The sequence below is a fragment of the Bombina bombina genome, chromosome 5 (genome assembly GCF_027579735.1).
Source record: "Bombina bombina isolate aBomBom1 chromosome 5, aBomBom1.pri, whole genome shotgun sequence".
Taxonomy (NCBI): Eukaryota; Metazoa; Chordata; class Amphibia; order Anura; family Bombinatoridae; genus Bombina; species Bombina bombina.
In genome coordinates this window covers 305,890,565-305,908,075 of record NC_069503.1, presented here as the reverse complement: position 1 = coordinate 305,908,075, position 17,511 = coordinate 305,890,565, and the positions used below count along the sequence as shown (strand labels likewise).

At 36.8% G+C, this 17,511-nt stretch overlaps 1 protein-coding gene across 1 annotated transcript in view; it reads right to left on the bottom strand.

Moving 5' to 3' along the window:
- The window catches only part of SDHAF3 (succinate dehydrogenase complex assembly factor 3), a 217,808-nt gene extending 203,067 nt beyond the window's left edge, over window positions 1-14,741 (bottom strand). The window contains exon 1 of the mRNA XM_053714084.1: window positions 14,679-14,741. The gene's annotated coding sequence lies outside the window, so the exon portion shown is untranslated. The remainder of the gene's footprint in view (window positions 1-14,678) is intronic.
- Between the last annotated feature and the right edge of the window lie 2,770 nt (window positions 14,742-17,511).

Below are 17,511 nucleotides of genomic sequence, written 5' to 3'. Positions count from 1 at the left end.
CCTCAATTCATGCTGTCTTAGGGGCAGCAGCAGGTTTTCTGGCCTGTTTGCCCCTGTTCCAGGACTGGTTAGGTTTCCAGCCTTGTCTGTAGCGAGCAACAGCTCCTTCCTGTTTTGGTGCAGAGGAAGTTGATGCTGCTCCTGCTTTGAAATTACGAAAGGAACGAAAATTGGACTGTCTAGCCTTGGCTTTGGCCTTGTCCTGAGGCAGGGCATGACCTTTACCTCCTGTAATGTCATCAATAATCTCTTTCAAGCCGGGCCCGAATAAGGTCTGCCCTTTGAAAGGAATATTAAGCAATTTAGATTTAGACGTAACATCAGCTGACCAGGATTTTAGCCACAGAGCTCTGCGTGCCTGAATGGCGAATCCTGAATTTTTAGCCGCAAGTTTAGTTAAATGTACTACGGCATCTGAAATAAATGAATTAGCTAACTTAAGGAATTTAAGTTTGTGTGTGATGTCATCTAGTGTGGATGATTGAAGTGTCTCTTCCAGAGACTCAAACCAAAATGCTGCTGCAGCCGTGACAGGCGCAATACATGCAAGAGGTTGCAATATAAACCCTTGTTGAACAAACATTTTCTTAAGGTAACCCTCTAATTTTTTATCCATTGGATCTGAAAAAGCACAGCTATCCTCCACTGGGATAGTGGTACGCTTAGCTAAAGTAGAAACTGCTCCCTCCACCTTAGGGACCATTTGCCATAAGTCCCGTGTGGCGGCGTCTATTGGAAACATTTTTCTGAATATAGGAGGGGGTGAGAAAGGCACACCGGGTCTATCCCACTCCTTAGTAACAATGTCAGTAAGTCTCTTAGGTATAGGAAAAACATCAGTACTCGTCGGTACCGCAAAATATTTATCCAACCTACACATTTTTTCTGGGATTGCAACTGTGTTACAATCATTCAGAGCCGCTAATACCTCCCCTAGTAACACACGGAGGTTCTCAAGCTTAAATTTAAAATTTGAAATGTCTGAGTACAGTTTATTTGGATCAGAACCGTCACCCACAGAATGAAGCTCTCCGTCTTCACGTTCTGCAAACTGTGACGCAGTATCAGACATGGCCCTTGCATTATCAGCGCACTCTGTTCTCATCCCAGAGTGATCACGTTTACCTCTTAGTTCTGGTAGTTTAGCCAAAACTTCAGTCATAACAGTAGCCATATCTTGTAATGTGATTTGTAATGGCCGCCCAGATGCACTCGGCGCTACAATATCACGCACCTCCTGAGCGGGAGATGCAGGTACTGACACGTGAGGCGAGTTAGTCGGCATAACTCTCCCCTGTTGTTTGGTGAAATATGTTCAATTTGTACAGATTGACTATTTTTTAAAGTAGCATCAATACATTTAGTACATAAATTTCTATTGGGCTCCACTTTGGCATTAACACATATAGCACAGAGATATTCCTCTGAATCAGACATGTTTAACACACTAGCAAATAAACAGCAACTTGGAAATACTTTTCAAAGTAATTTACAAATAATATGAAAACGAACTGTGCCTTTAAGAAGCACAGAAAATATTATAACAGATAAAATAATTAAGTTATAGCATCAATCTTTGTCAGAATATACAGTTTTAGCAAAGGATTGTTCCCCTCAGCAAATGATAACTAACCCAGGCAGCAGAAAAAAATACACAAATAAACGTTTTTTATATCACAGTCAATACAATCAGCACAGCTCTGCTGTGAATGATTACTTCCCTCAAAAAAGACTCTTGAGATCCCTGAACTCTGTAGAGATGAACCGGATCATGCAGGAAGAAAATGAACCTCTGAGTTTTTCTGATGCATAGTGAAAGCACCAAAATGGCCCCTCCCCCACACCATAACAGTGAGAGGGATCAGTGAACTGCTCTAATTTAAATCAAAACTATTGCCAAGTGGAAAAAAAGTGCCCAAAACATTTTTTCACCCAGTACCTCAGAGAAAAAAACGTTTTTACATGCCAGCAAAAAAACGTTTTACCTCAATAATTAATTGTCATTTAAAACCTATTGCAAGTCCCTGCAAAATAGGTTAAGTCTATGTATACAGTTTAAAAGCCAGAGAAGTACCATTTCCCAGAAAACTGAAGTGTAAAATATACATACATGACAGCCTGATATCAGCTACATCTACTGCATTCAAGGCTGAGTTTACATTATAACGGTATGGCAGGATTTTCTCATCAATTCCATGTCAGAAAATAATAAACTGCTACATACCTCTTTGCAGATTAATCTGCCTGCTGTCCCCTGATCTGAAGTTTACCTCTCCTCAGATGGCCGAGAAACAGCAATATGATCTTAACTACTCCGGCTAAAATCATAGAAAAACTCAGGTAGATTCTTCTTCAAATTCTACCAGAGAAGGAATAACACACTCCGGTGCTATTATAAAATAACAAACTTTTGATTGAAGATATAAAAACTAAATATATCACCATAGTCCTCTCACACATCCTATCTAGTCGTTGGGTGCAAGAGAATGACTGGAGGTGACGTAGAGGGGAGGAGCTATATAGCAACTCTGCTGGGTGAATCCTCTTGCACTTCCTGTAGGGGAGCAGTTAATATCCCACAAGTAATGATGACCCGTGGACTGATCACACTTAACAGAAGAAATAACGCTTTACAACTGTGAAGATGGTTTGTGCTTGTACAGTTACAATTAGAGCTGCAACAACTAATCGGCATAATCGATAATCGATTATGAAAATAGTTATCAACGAATCTCATAATCGATTAGTTGGTTTGCAATTAGTTGGTCTGTGCACAGCACCAGCTGCTTCACTCTGATGAGCCCCTGCACATGGTATTGTGTTTTATGGTTATGTCCTTAGCCTAAAGGACGTCTACAGACATTTTACTTTTCACAACACTATAAGCTTATTTTTAAGTTTACAACTACTCCTGTCTTATGTGCAACCAAGAAATAAAATCGGAGTGATAATTTGTATTGTTTATATTAAATCAGGTGATTTGGGACTGTGCTTTGCATAATATAGTGCTGAGCTTGTTATTTACACCTAGGGGTCCATTTATCATTGTGCGGATGGACATGATCCGCTATAGCGAACCATGTCCGCCGCACATCGATAAATGCTGACAGCATACAAATGATGAATATGGGGCCTATTTATCAAAGCGTCAACTATGTTGCATTCGCTGGCGTCAATACGCTCGCCAGACATCGCTGCCACGGACCTGATTACAATCTCCTTATTTATCAAAAAATCTGTCAAAAACACGCATGTCAAGTACGGTGCAAAGAGCATCGGACTGGGGTTAACTAACAGTCATCGATGTTGCAGGTTTTTCCCAACTTTATTTATACCATTTCATTACTGTCCACGAACAAGCACATTTCTCTAAAGCTAATCTTTTATTTTTCATATGTTAATGTCCAAGAGATAGATTGAATTATACCTCAACAAACAACATCTCATAGAAAGTTATTTTTATATTTATTTGTTATATGATACCTTCAGAGAAATTAATGTGTATTTGTATTTCTAGGAGTCATATTTGTTATTTATTTTTTAAATGATTATTAATGCCTGAATTTGTAATATTTTCTTGCACATACTTTATATATATATATATATATATATATATATATATATATAGAAATCCAAAGCGGAGATATGCGCACAATAAGCTTGAGGGTTAATCCAAGTTGAATGAGCCCAGGCAGGTGGTTAAATAAAAACCAATTTTATTAAGGTATACATTAAAAAGTCAAAGTAAGGACCAGATACAAAAGGTCCTGGTGAAAAGCCAGCAGTGACTCAGAACAGTCAGGTTAGTGAACTGATCCTCCTGCAGACATGTTTTGTGCGCATGCGCACTTGTTCACTGCTACATATATATATATATACCGTATATATATATATATATATATATATATATATATATATATATATTTGTGTGTGTGTTATGTCAGAAATCTTTTGCAAACATATTTACATGTCCCTAAGTTCCTTTTTTGTTCTAAACAATGTTGTCTGTCTATAACATGTAATCAGAGTATCATGTATTTGCAATCAATTGATATTTTAAAGGGATATGATTGCTAGTATTAAATGGGTCACATTTTAATGGGGTTATTTAAGCTTAACTGGAGCTTTTTGTAAGTATTTTAGATTTGTATAGGTTAAACTCGATGGACTTCAGTCTTTTTTCAACCTTATCTACTATGATAGGATTTTCAAATATGTTTGCCCTCTTGGTATCCCTTGTTGGAAAATAATATGCACATATCCTACACTGGGAGCTAGATGCTAATTGGTGCCTGCACACATTTGTCTCTTGTGATTGGCTAAATAGATGTGTTCAGCTAGCTGCCAGTAGCGCAATGCTGTTCCTTCAGCAAAGGATAAGAAGAGAATGAAGCAAATTAGATAATAGAAGTAAATTGAAAAGTAGTTTAAAATTGTATGTTCTATCCAAATCATGAAAGAATATTTTGGGGTTTCCTGTCCCTTTAAGAGCTGGGCCAGGTTTCTCTCTGCATCTGTCTAACCCCTCCTGATTGCAATCTATTTTTAAAAACCACCCCTTCACAGGTGTTATAAAATGGGCTGGCATATAAAATGACATTTCTTACTGAAAAAGAAATTCAAGAGAAGGAAGAAATACACTGAAAATATCATGACAGCAAAGAGGTGATTTTAATTTCTGCTGTATCTTAATCATGACAGTTTAATGTTAAGTAGGCTATTCCTTTAAGCTATCAGCTTAAGAGAGTCTATTGAATCAAACATCAATTTGAATTTTAAAATCCTTGTCTAAAATATTACACTGTGTGTCCTAATGTCAGCATCAATGTTTATATTTAATTCTAAATTCACATATACATACTTTCAAGAGTATAATGCACAATGTAACAAATGGCACTTACAAATTCTGATGAGTGATCAATGACACAAGTATCGAGCAATTTGATTTGTTAGTGATAGTTTATAATGTGTATTTGAATCCCCTCTCCCCGACATCGCTGCCACTATAATAAAGTTATTAACCCCTAATCTGCCGCTACCCGACATCGCCAACACTAATAAAAGCTATTAACCTCTAATCAGCCTCTCCCTGACATCCCGCCACTATAATAAAGTTATTAACCCCTAATAAAAGCTGTTAACCCCTAATCCGCCGCTCCCTGACATCCCCGCCACTATAATAAAGTTATTAACCCCTAATCTAGCGCTCCCGACATGGCTGACACTAATAAAAGTTATTAACCTCTATTCCGCATCTCCCTGACATCGCTGCCACTAAATAAACCTATTAACCCCTAAACCTCCGGCCTCCCACATCCCCACAACTAAATAAACCTATTAACCCCTAAACTGCCCCCCCACATCACAAAACACTAAATTAAACTATTAAAGTGAATGTAAAGTCATGCTCAATGCTAAACACTGCTTAAAAACTGACCTTAAAATACTGCCACTTTAATTCATCATTTTTTCAGCAAAGTTCTAATTACATATTATTTGAGCTTTATTTCATTACGATCGTCATCTCAATCCTCCACCCGCCATCTTGGATTAATGATTGACATTGTAGGGTCGCTTGTGTCAACCAATAATCCGATCACCCACGGGGGGACCAAACCCCTTTCGGCTATGTCACGCGTATGTAATGCGCCTGCGTTTGGAAGCCATCATCACACAGAGCTCTCATGCGCATTCACATTTAGTGCATGCGCTATTACACTTTTATGGGACTTAGTCATTTTAGCAGCAATTTTCAGAGCGCTTGGTAAGTAAGTACATGGGTAAGTAAGTACACAACGCATGCGCTGTGGATAGCAAAGCCGGGAGCGCGCATTGACTCTACGTATACAGCGGGTGGGACTGCTGTATACGTTACAGGGAATTAAATCCGAAAGTTGCGGGTGGGAGAAGCTGCTACCTAAAACTGAGCAAATTTGGTAATGAAAATATAACCTTTATTTTGCTTCTTTTTTAAAAAAAAATAAAGTGGCGGTTTTCTTTATTAACTGGAAAGCAATATTAAAATTGGTTAAAATAAGAAAAAATTGACATTCACTTTAACCCCTAAACCTAACACCCCCTAACTTTAAATTAAAAGTACAATAAAACTATATTTAAATAAATAAAAACTTACCTTTGAAATAAAAATAAACCTAACATTAAACTATAAATTAACCTAACATATCCTAATAAAAAAACACTACCAATTAAAAAAACGAAATTACAAATTTTAAAAAACCTAACACTACGAGAAAATTGAAAAAATCTAAAATTACAAAAAATAATAAACACTAAATTCCGAAAAATGAAAAACACTAAGCTTACAAAAATAATAAACGAAATTATCAAAAATAAAAACAATTACATCTAATCTAATAGCCCTATAAAAATAAAAAGCATCCCCTCAAAAAAATAAAAACACCCCCTAGCCTACAATAAACTACCAATAGCATTGCCCTAAGTTAAACAGCTCTTTTACCTGTAAAAAATACAAAGTCCCCGCAACAGTAAAACCCACCACACAAATCAGCCAATAGGATTTCAGTAGCTCTTATCCTATTGGCTGATTTGAATTTGAAGAATCAAATCAGCCAATAGGAATGCAAGGTTCGCAATTTTGAAACGGCTACCTTGCATTTAAGCTTCAGTGTACGACGGGGACCATATGAAGAGGACGCTCCGCGCTGGATGTCTTCACCGCCACAGTCCGCACCGCCGGGATGAAGATAGAAGACGCCCCTGCAATGGATGAAGATGTCGCCGCCTGGATGAAGACTTCACACCGCCTGGATGGAGATAGATGTCCGGACTTCAGGAACCGTGAGTAGATATTCTAGGGTTAGTGTTAGCAATTTTTTTGGGGGGGTGTTTTTTTTTTCAGATTAGGGTTTGGGCAATTTGAAAAAGAGCTAAATGCCTTTTTAAGAGCAATGAAAAAGAGCTGAATGCCCTTTTAAGGGCAATGCCCATACAATGCCCCTTTAGGGGCAATGGGTAGCTTAGGTTTTTTTTTTAGTTAGGTTTTTTATTTTGGGGGGTTGGTTGGGTGGTGGGTTTTACTGTTGGGGGGACTTTGTATTTTTTTTAAAGGTAAAAGAGCTGTTTAACTTAGGGCAATGCCCTAAAAAAGGCCCTTTTTAATGGCTATTGGTAGTTTATTGTAGGCTAGGGGGTGTTTTTATTTTGTGGGGGCTTTATTATTTTTATAGGGCTATTAGATTAGGTGTAATTGTTTTTATTTTTGATAATTTTATTTATTATTTTTTTGTAAGCTTAGTGTTTTTTATTTTTCGTAATTTAGTGTTTATTATTTTTTGTAATTTTAGATTTTTTTATTTTTCTCGTAGTGTTAGGTATTTTTTATTTTGTAATTTCGATTTTTTAATTGGTAGCTTATTTAATTTTATTAGAATAGTAAGGTTAGGTTAATTTATAGTTTAATGTTAGGTTTATTTTTATTTCACAGGTAAGTTTTTATTCATTTAAATATAGTTATATTGTAATTTTAATTTAAAGTTAGGGAGGTGTTAGGTTTAGGGGTTAATAGTTTAATTTAGTGTTTTGCGGTGGGGGGCGGTTTAGGGGTTAATATATTTATTTAGTTGCAGAGATGTGGGAGACCGGAGGTTTAGGGGTTAATAACTTTATTATAGTGTTGGCGATGTCGGGGAGCAGCAGGTTAGGGGTTAACAGCCTTATTATAGTGTTGGCGACGTCGGGGAGCGGCAGGTTAGGGGTAAGTTTAATATAGCGCTTGCGATGCGGAAGGGTGGCGGTTTAAGGGTTAATAGGTAGTTTATGGGTGTTAGTGTACTTTGTAACACTTTAGTTATGAGTTTTGTGAAACATTTTTGTTACACAAAACTCACATCTACTGCTCTCAGATGGCGGTATGGATCGTGTCGATATAGGCTGTAATGCAAGCATTTTAGCCGGACCGCACAACCTGTAATACCGGCGCTATGAAAATCCCACACAAAAACTGTATTTTTTTTATGCGGAATGGACGTTGTGTTACAGGCTAAAATGCTTGCGGTAAAGCAATACCGACATGACTCGTAATAGTGCGTTACTGCCATTACACTGAAATTGCCATTTTTTCAGGGTTAAAAGCCATAACGTAAAACTCGTAATCTACCTGTATGTTTGTTATTATTTTGTTTTATGATATTGCAAATTTAGTCCATTTAGCAGTTTATACTCATGTGTTAAAGGGACATGAAACCCAACATTTTCCTTTTACATGAGTCAAATAGAGCATGTGATTATCTGTTTTTGAAGGAGCAGCAACACACTACTGGGAGCTATCTGAAGACATCTGGTGAATCAATGAAAAGAGACATTTTTGTGCAGCTACTAATTAGCAGCTAGCTCCCAGTAATGCATTGCTGCTCCTGAGCCTATCTATATATGCTTTTCAACTAAGGATACCAAGAAAATGAAGCAATTTAAATAATAGAAGCAAATTGGAAAGTTGTTTAAAATCACATTCTATCTGAATCATGAAATAAAAATGTTGAGTTTCGTGTCCCTTTAACCCCTTAATGACAGAGGACGTACCAGGTATGTCCTGCAAAAACTGTCAGTTAATGACAATGGACGTATCTGGTACGTCATCTGTAAAAATGAGCGCTGGAAGCGATTGCTATAACTTCCAGCTGCTCTCAGGGTATTGCAGTGATGCCTCGATATTTGAGATACCCTTTTTTACACACCGATGCAGCTGATCGTTGGTGAGTGGGAGCCATTGCAGGGAGGCGGGTGGGCGGCCAATCGCTGGTAAACTTCCGGCAAGCTGCTGTAAGTGACAGCCGGGTGCGCGCGATCTGGTCAATATCAATTAAAAACTGAAGCGGTGGGAGAGTGTGCTGGGAGCGGGTAATACGTTTTCCAAAGGGATCTGGGAGGGTATGGAGGGGGTACAGTATCCAAAATACAAAGTCAATTGACTCAGCACACAACGGTCCCTGTGCCAGCCACTCAAGAGACCCACTCTAGTCTCTAAAGTAATATCCAAACACACTCCAAAAAGAGTAGCAGCAAACAATTGTGTTTATTGGGTACAACACAGCATTAACAGCAACGTTTCGGTATTGCTACCTTATTCATGCTAAACATCATACTGCAATGATTCTATTTAAACCTAAACACCACTAGGTGGCGCTGCAGGTTCAACTTCCTATTAACTCTTTACATCAAAAATATTTTATACATCAAAAAACATTAAAAAACTCTATAATATATTAATTATAATTAAATTACAAAAACAAATATTTATAGAATCATGTTATTTTCTCAAATACAGATTAATTTATGAAAAAATACAAAATTAATTCTTAAAAAATTATTATAGAAAGACAGACATATCCAGATCTTTATTTAACCCATTTGGTTCCATAGTGCCTAATTTCCAAATCCAGAAACTTTCTCTCTGTTTAAGGAGAAGTTCTCTATTCCCTAACCTTCTTGGTATTTCTATTTTCTCAATAATTTGAAAGCGCAATTGCCCAATTGAATGGCCCATTTCTACAAAATGTTGTGCTACTGGCGCTTTAAAATTCTTAATTCGAATAGAGCTTTTATGTTCAATTATCCTATCTTTGATAGTTCTGGTCGTCTCTCCGACGTAGCCACGCCCACAGGGGCATTTAATTAAATAAACCACATAAGTGGTTAAGCAAGTATGAAAGCCATTAATTTTAAACTTTTTTCCCGTAGTTGGATGCACAAATGTGGGCCCTTTAATCATGTTGTTACAACAAGAGCATCCCAAACAGGGATAACTCCCTTCATTCTTACTTTTAATGAATTTTTGGGTTGACTTAATATTTGTCCCTATATCTGCTCTAACTAATTGTTGTTTCAAATTAAAACTCTGTTTATACGCTGGCATGGGTAAGTTCTTAAATTCTTTAATTTGGGGGTTACATTCAGAGAGTAAGAATGAAGGGAGTTATCCCTGTTTGGGATGCTCTTGTTGTAACAACATGATTAAAGGGCCCACATTTGTGCATCCAACTACGGGAAAAAAGTTTAAAATTAATGGCTTTCATACTTGCTTAACCACTTATGTGGTTTATTTAATTAAATGCCCCTGTGGGCGTGGCTACGTCGGAGAGACGACCAGAACTATCAAAGATAGGATAATTGAACATAAAAGCTCTATTCGAATTAAGAATTTTAAAGCGCCAGTAGCACAACATTTTGTAGAAATGGGCCATTCAATTGGGCAATTGCGCTTTCAAATTATTGAGAAAATAGAAATACCAAGAAGGTTAGGGAATAGAGAACTTCTCCTTAAACAGAGAGAAAGTTTCTGGATTTGGAAATTAGGCACTATGGAACCAAATGGGTTAAATAAAGATCTGGATATGTCTGTCTTTCTATAATAATTTTTTAAGAATTAATTTTGTATTTTTTCATAAATTAATCTGTATTTGAGAAAATAACATGATTCTATAAATATTTGTTTTTGTAATTTAATTATAATTAATATATTATAGAGTTTTTTAATGTTTTTTGATGTATAAAATATTTTTGATGTAAAGAGTTAATAGGAAGTTGAACCTGCAGCGCCACCTAGTGGTGTTTAGGTTTAAATAGAATCATTGCAGTATGATGTTTAGCATGAATAAGGTAGCAATACCGAAACGTTGCTGTTAATGCTGTGTTGTACCCAATAAACACAATTGTTTGCTGCTACTCTTTTTGGAGTGTGTTAGGGTATGGAGGGGGGACAGCTACACTACAGAAAAAGTTTTTTTTTTAAAAAAAGCCACATTTGTGTGCATAGTGGGTACTGGCAGACAGCTGGCAGTACCCAAAATGGTGGCAAATAGTTAGTGGGGGGAGGGTTAGAGAGCTCTTTGGGGGGGGGATCAGGGAGGATGGGGCTAAGGGGGGGATCGTACACAGCAGAATATATATTTATTTATTTTATTTTTAAATTTAAATTTTTTTAAAAAAAGAAGCCTTTTATTTCAGTACTGGCAGACTTTCTGCCAGTACTTAATATGGCGGGGACAATTGTGGGGTGGGGGAGGGAAGAGAGCTGTTTGAGAGGGATCAGGGGGTGGGATGTGTCAGGTGGAAGGTTGATCTCTACACTAAAGCTAAAATTAACCCTTCAAGCTCCCTACAAGCTACCTAATTAACCTTGTCACTGCTGGGCATAAATTATAATACGTGTAGTGCGCAGCGGCATTTAACGGCCTTCTAATTACCAAAAAGCAATGCCAAAGCTATATATGTCTGCCATTTCTGAACAAAGGGGATCCCAGAGAAGCATTTACAACCATTTGTGCCATAATTGCACAAGCTGTTTGTAAATAATTTCAGTGAGAAACCCAAAGTTAGTGAAAAAGTTAACGATTTTTTTCAGTTAACGAATTTGGCGGTGAAATGGTGGCATGAAATATACCAAAATGGGCCTAGATCAATACTTAAGGTTGTCTACTACATTACACTAAAGCTAAATTTAACACTACAAGCTCCATAATTAACCCCTTCACTGCTGGGCATAATACATGTGTAGTGCGCAACAGCATTTAGCAGCCTTCTAATTGCTAAAAAGTAATGCCATGCATGGTTACTGACGCATGCTTTGAGGGTTCTATAACGTCCCAGCAATTAAAAGGCATTTCTTTACACCTTAACGACCAACGATGTATGGGGTACGTCCTGCAAAAAAATGCAGTTAACGACCAAGGACGTACCCATGCGGGGACAATTGTGGGGTGGGGGAGGGAAGGGAGCTGTTTGGGAGGGATCAGGGGGTGGGATGTGTCAGGTGGGAGGCTGATCTCTACACTAAAGCTAAAATTAACCCTGCAAGCTCCCTACAAGCTACCTAATTAACCCCTTCACTGCTAGACATAATATACGTGTGATGCGCAGCAGCATTTAGCGACCTTCTAACTACCAAAAAGCAACGCCAAAGCCATATATGTCTGCTATTTCTGAACAAAGGGCATCCCAGAGAAGCATTTACAACAATTTGTACCATAATTGCACAAGCTGTTTGTAAATAATTTCAGTGAGAAACCTAAAATTGTGAAAAATGTTAAGTTTTTTTTAATTTGGTCGCATTTGTCGGTGAAATGGTGGCATGAAATATACGAAAATGGGCCTAGATCAATACTTGGGGTTATTTACTACACTAAAGCTAAAATTAACCCTACAAGCTCTCTACATGCTCCCTAATTAACCCCTTCACTGCTGCGCATAATACACGTGTGGTGCGCAGTGGCATTTAGCTGCCTTCTAATTACCAAAAAGCAACGTAAAAGCCATATATGTCTGCTATTTCTGAACAAAGGGGATCCCAGAGAAGCATTTACAACCATTTATGCCATAATTGCACATGATGTTTGTAAATAATTTCAGTGAGAAACCTAAAGTTTGTGAAAAAAATTGTGAAAAAGTGAACAATTTTTTTTTTATTTGATCGCATTTGGCGGTGAAATAGTGGCATGAAATATACCAAAATGGGCCTAGATCAATACTTTGGGATGTCTTCTAAAAACAAATATACACATGTCAATGGATATTCAGGTATTCCTTACAGATATCAGTGTTCCAATGTAACTAGCGCTAATTTTGAAAAAAAGTGGTTTGGAAATAGCTAAGTGCTACTTGTATTTATGGCCCTATAACTTGCAAAAAAAGCAAAGAACATGTAAACATTGGGTATTTCTAAACTCAGGACAAAATTTAGAAACTATTTAGCATGGGTGTTTTTTGGTGGTTGTAGATGTGCAAGAGATTTTGGGGGTCAAAGTTTGAAAAAATTGTTTTTTTTTCAATTTTTTACTCATATTTTATAAATTTTTTATAGTAAATTATAAGATATGATGAAAATAATGGTATCTTTAGAAAGTCCATTTAATGGCGAGAAAAACGGTATATAATATGTGTGGGTACAGTAAATGAGTAAGAGGGAAATTACAGCTAAACACAAACACCGCAGAAATGTAAAAATAGCCTTGGTCCCAAACGGTCAACAAATGGAAAAGAGCTGCACTGTGTATAATGGCGCGGTCGGGCTGTGACTATACAGCTGGCCCGATGCACTGTGTGAAAAAAACAGACCCGCTCAGAAGAGCACAGAGAGCGGGTCTGAAAAACTGTCATTGATTTAAAAAATCAAAGGGAATATTATGTTTTATAAAGATAAGGCTAATATAATGTTATATAATTCTGCACTATGTGCAGAATTATATAACATTATTTTTGAGGTTTACTGTCCCTTTAATGGCGAGAAAAACAGTATATAATATGTGTGGGTACAGTAAATGAGTAACAGGAAAATTACAGCTAAACACAAACACCGCAGAAATGTAAAAATAGCTTGGTCCCAAAGGTCAACAAATGGAAAAGTGCTCTGGTCACTAAGGGGTTAAAGAAACACTTTTCCGGATTTGGGCCACATTGGATAATGGTACTTGGAGTTTCAGGGAGATTGCATTCCATTTGCTGGCATCAGGGAGCCGCTATTACAATCAGGGAGACTCCCTGAACTTCAGGGAGAGTTGGGATGTCTGCATGTGAAGGGTTATTCAGGGATTCCTGACAGATATCAGTGTTACAATGTAACTAGCGCTAATTTGGGGGGGGGGGGAATGGTTTGGAAACAGCAAAGTGCTACTTGTATTTATTGCCCTATAAAAAAGCAAAAAAAGCAAAGAACATGTTAACATTGGGTATTTCTAAACACAGGACAAAATTTAGAAACTATTTAGCATGGGTGTTTTTTGGTGGTTGTAGATGTGTAACATATTTTGGGGGTCAAAGTAAGAAAAAGTGTATTTTTTTCCATTTTTTCCTCATATTTTATTATTTTTTTATAGTAAATTATAAGATATGATAAAAATAATAGTGACAGAGCAGGAGCGAGCTGCACTGTGTATAATGGCGCGGTCGGGCTGTGACTATACAGCTGGCCCGATGCGCTGTGTGAAAAAAAAAGACCCGCTCAGAAGAGCACAGAGAGCGGGTCTGAAAAACTGTCATTGATTTAAAAAATCAAAGGGAATATTATGTTTTATAAAGATAAGGCTAATATAATGTTATATAATTCTGCACTATGTGCAGAATTATATAACATTATTTTTGAGGTTTACTGTCCCTTTAATGGCGAGAAAAAAAGGTATATAATATGTGTGGGTACAGTAAATGAGTAACAGGAAAATTACAGCTAAACACAAACACCACAGAAATGTAAAAATAGCTTGGTCCCAAAGGTCAACAAATGGAAAAGTGCTCTGGTCACTAAGGGGTTAATTATTAAACAAAAATCTCTATCTTTCCACAGAGTCTATTTTTTTACAATGTGGTTACTGAATAAAGAATTCATAATAATAATAATAATAATAATAATAATAATAATAATAATACTCCTTCACAAACCATAAAGTGTAATCTATTAGTCACTAACAGCAGGTACACAGACACTGAGAAGGTTGATTCCAAACCTTTTTACATAACTTGCTCATCTACACATGAAAGCACTACAATTATAATTGTGATGTCCTTGTTCATACTCTAATTCAGAGATTTAATACAAGTCACAAATAAAGTATATTAAACTATCAAATTCCATAAACACAATCTGTTGCTAAGGTCAGAGAGTAAAAACTGTTAGTACCTGACTTTTGTTTATTCAATTCACGGTCACTTACCAGATATATAAACGTTTCCTGATGTGTTTTGTACCTCCCTGGCAGCTGTAGTCGGGGCTCAGGAAGTAAAACGTTGCGTCATTTACAGGAAGTAAAGTTTAGAATTCATTTTTGTTGTGGGTAAACGTTATATAAATTTCCAACAACTATCAGTAGGTGGCGCTGCAACATCATAAGTAATTAATAAAGCTCTTTTTTCTTCTACAATTTAACTACGTGAAAAGAAACTTAAACAAAATATTATTTTAAAATATGTACATATATCAATTTGTGCACCATTGTATTTTTTTAACTTTCTAAGAAGACCATTAGCATTCAGTACCCGTGTGTACTGTAAATGTTATTGAAATTGCTATATCAATTTCAGAACACCAATGCTGCAGCTTGCAAACAATTGGTTTAAAAAAATATTTGCTTGTAAAAGAATCATATTAGAAGTCGTAGGGATCTGAAAATAGCCTTCTAAATTATTATACAATATAGCTAGACATTATTTTGCTGTAAAACAAAAATAGTATTTAATTGATGGCTATTAATAATACTGCAGTGTTTGTGTTCCCTCAACAAAATGGGAAAGGATATTTTGGGGCGTAAAAGGCCTATTTTTAGGCACCAGCTTCACTAGAGTTGTACATCTATCTCAAACATTGTTACAAACATACACAGTCTGCATTTTGTGAACATTAGTTGCATTTTGTGAACATCTGCAGGGGTACCAGTGATAATTCTAAAACAAAAACTCAACACTCAATCCTTTGTTCTGATAGATCAGCCAATCAGATTAGCCAATCAAGTCACCTCCGGAGACATGAAATCAGCTGTCTGACTACAAATTCACTCACTGCGCATGCGGTCCATCGCGTCACTGAATTCTAATCGCCGCACATCTGTCAGATCAGCCAATTCTAACCACAAATTCATTCTGTGCATGTGTTCCACCGCAGGTAGCAAATCTCGAAAACGGAACTGCTTGTTAACCAGACATATAAACGCTGCACTGTAATTCCCCTATCTTCACTATTTTTTCTGCCTCCACCTGGAGGGTTCAAGGGGGGGTCGCCCCATCGATTCTTTGGCATCCACCCCAAGTGAACCTTCTGTCACTTTGAACCCCCAGGCGGAGGCAAAAAAGATAGTGAAGATGGGGGAATTACAGTGCAGCGCATATATGTGAGGCAATTGGAATGCGGAGTAGCTCATCCGCAATGAGTGAATTTGAGGTCAGACAGCTGATTCCTCGTCACTGGAAGTGACGTAAATTGGCTAATCTGATGAATTGGCTGATCTGTTGGAAACTAGTTTCTCAACCTGTGTTAATTGTACTTGGGGCATTGGTAAGGGGTACTCCAAGGATTGGCCTTAATTTTTTTTTCCAGATGACATATCAAAGAAAGCTGTGTTTCTCATTTCTACCCTCGAGCATTCCTAACAAGGCAGAGTGTGAGTATTTCCCTGCCTAGATGGGACCACTGCTCAATCACTGATTCACCTCAAATTAGTAAAACCTTAGATTGGCTTAGATCTGGCTTGTTAGTGACACATGAGGGCTGGAGTTGAGCTTAACTGATATCAACAGAGAAAGTGTATTACTGTGACCAAGTGTCACAGAGACAAGTGCCAGATTAATGTGCCACTGTGAAATAGGTAAAATGCATCATACTGAAGTGTGCTACAGTAAAACGAGACAGATAAACTACATGGAATGGTTATTAAAAAATAATAATTAGATGCAATTACTGAGCTTCTTACATTAAAACAGAGGAGAATAAACTATTTTCTGCATGATTAGGAAAGTAATATTCATGGTACCACCTTTCTAATATCAATGGACTATATATCTGTGTTTTATGTGTTTATTATTCTCTGTGGTAATATCGCCAAATATTACATTCCGGAAAACATAAAACAAATATCTGATTCCGCTATATATTTACTTCATTAATATATCTGATACAAGCTTTGTGAAATCAAGTGATACATGATTTCCATTTTTGCTTATATAAAAGATCAATAATGTTATACAGTTGGGGTACATATAAATCAAATGAATGCATACAGGGGTACTTGCAACAAAAAGGTTGAGATACACTGTGTTAGAACACTGTTCCCAAAAATACAAATACATTTTTATTAATAAGAAATTGAAAATAATGTATAAATGCAATACATCAGAATTGTTTTGTGCATATATGGCACGTGATTATTGAAAATGTTCCCTGTGGAGTGCCTATGGAGAAATAAAGGCTCTTATTCCACAAAACATTCTTGTTATGTCATATTAATTTGGATAATAAAAGATAAATATAGAACTAAAGACCATGTTATAAGAACATTTTAAGTATTGGGCTCCCAATCAACCCATAGTCTGCAGGATGGTCCAATTTTTAGGTAAATCTTAACTCATTACTTTATTTCTGTCTCATTTCTACACACTGAAACCTGGGACTACCCTTCACAACCCTGTGTAGATTACACCCCTGTACTGCTCTACCCAATCCCATTGTTAACTAAACCTCTTTTTAAATGTCCAGTGGACTTTACATTTGTGGGAATATCCTTTAACCCCTTCATAATGAATTTCAGAGAGTAACTTGCCAAAACTACTGGAGAATTTTTAGCATTTTTGCTATCATTACATTTAAACAGAACAGTGAGATTGTTTTTTTAATTTACCTATGAAACCTATATATATTTTAAAGTAGACAAACCAAGGTATTGATCTAGGTCCATTTTGGTATATTTGATGTCCCTATTTGGCCTCCAAATACGATTATATATAAAAAGTTACTTTTTCGGAAACTTTGTGTTTCTCACTGAAATTCTTTATACAGGG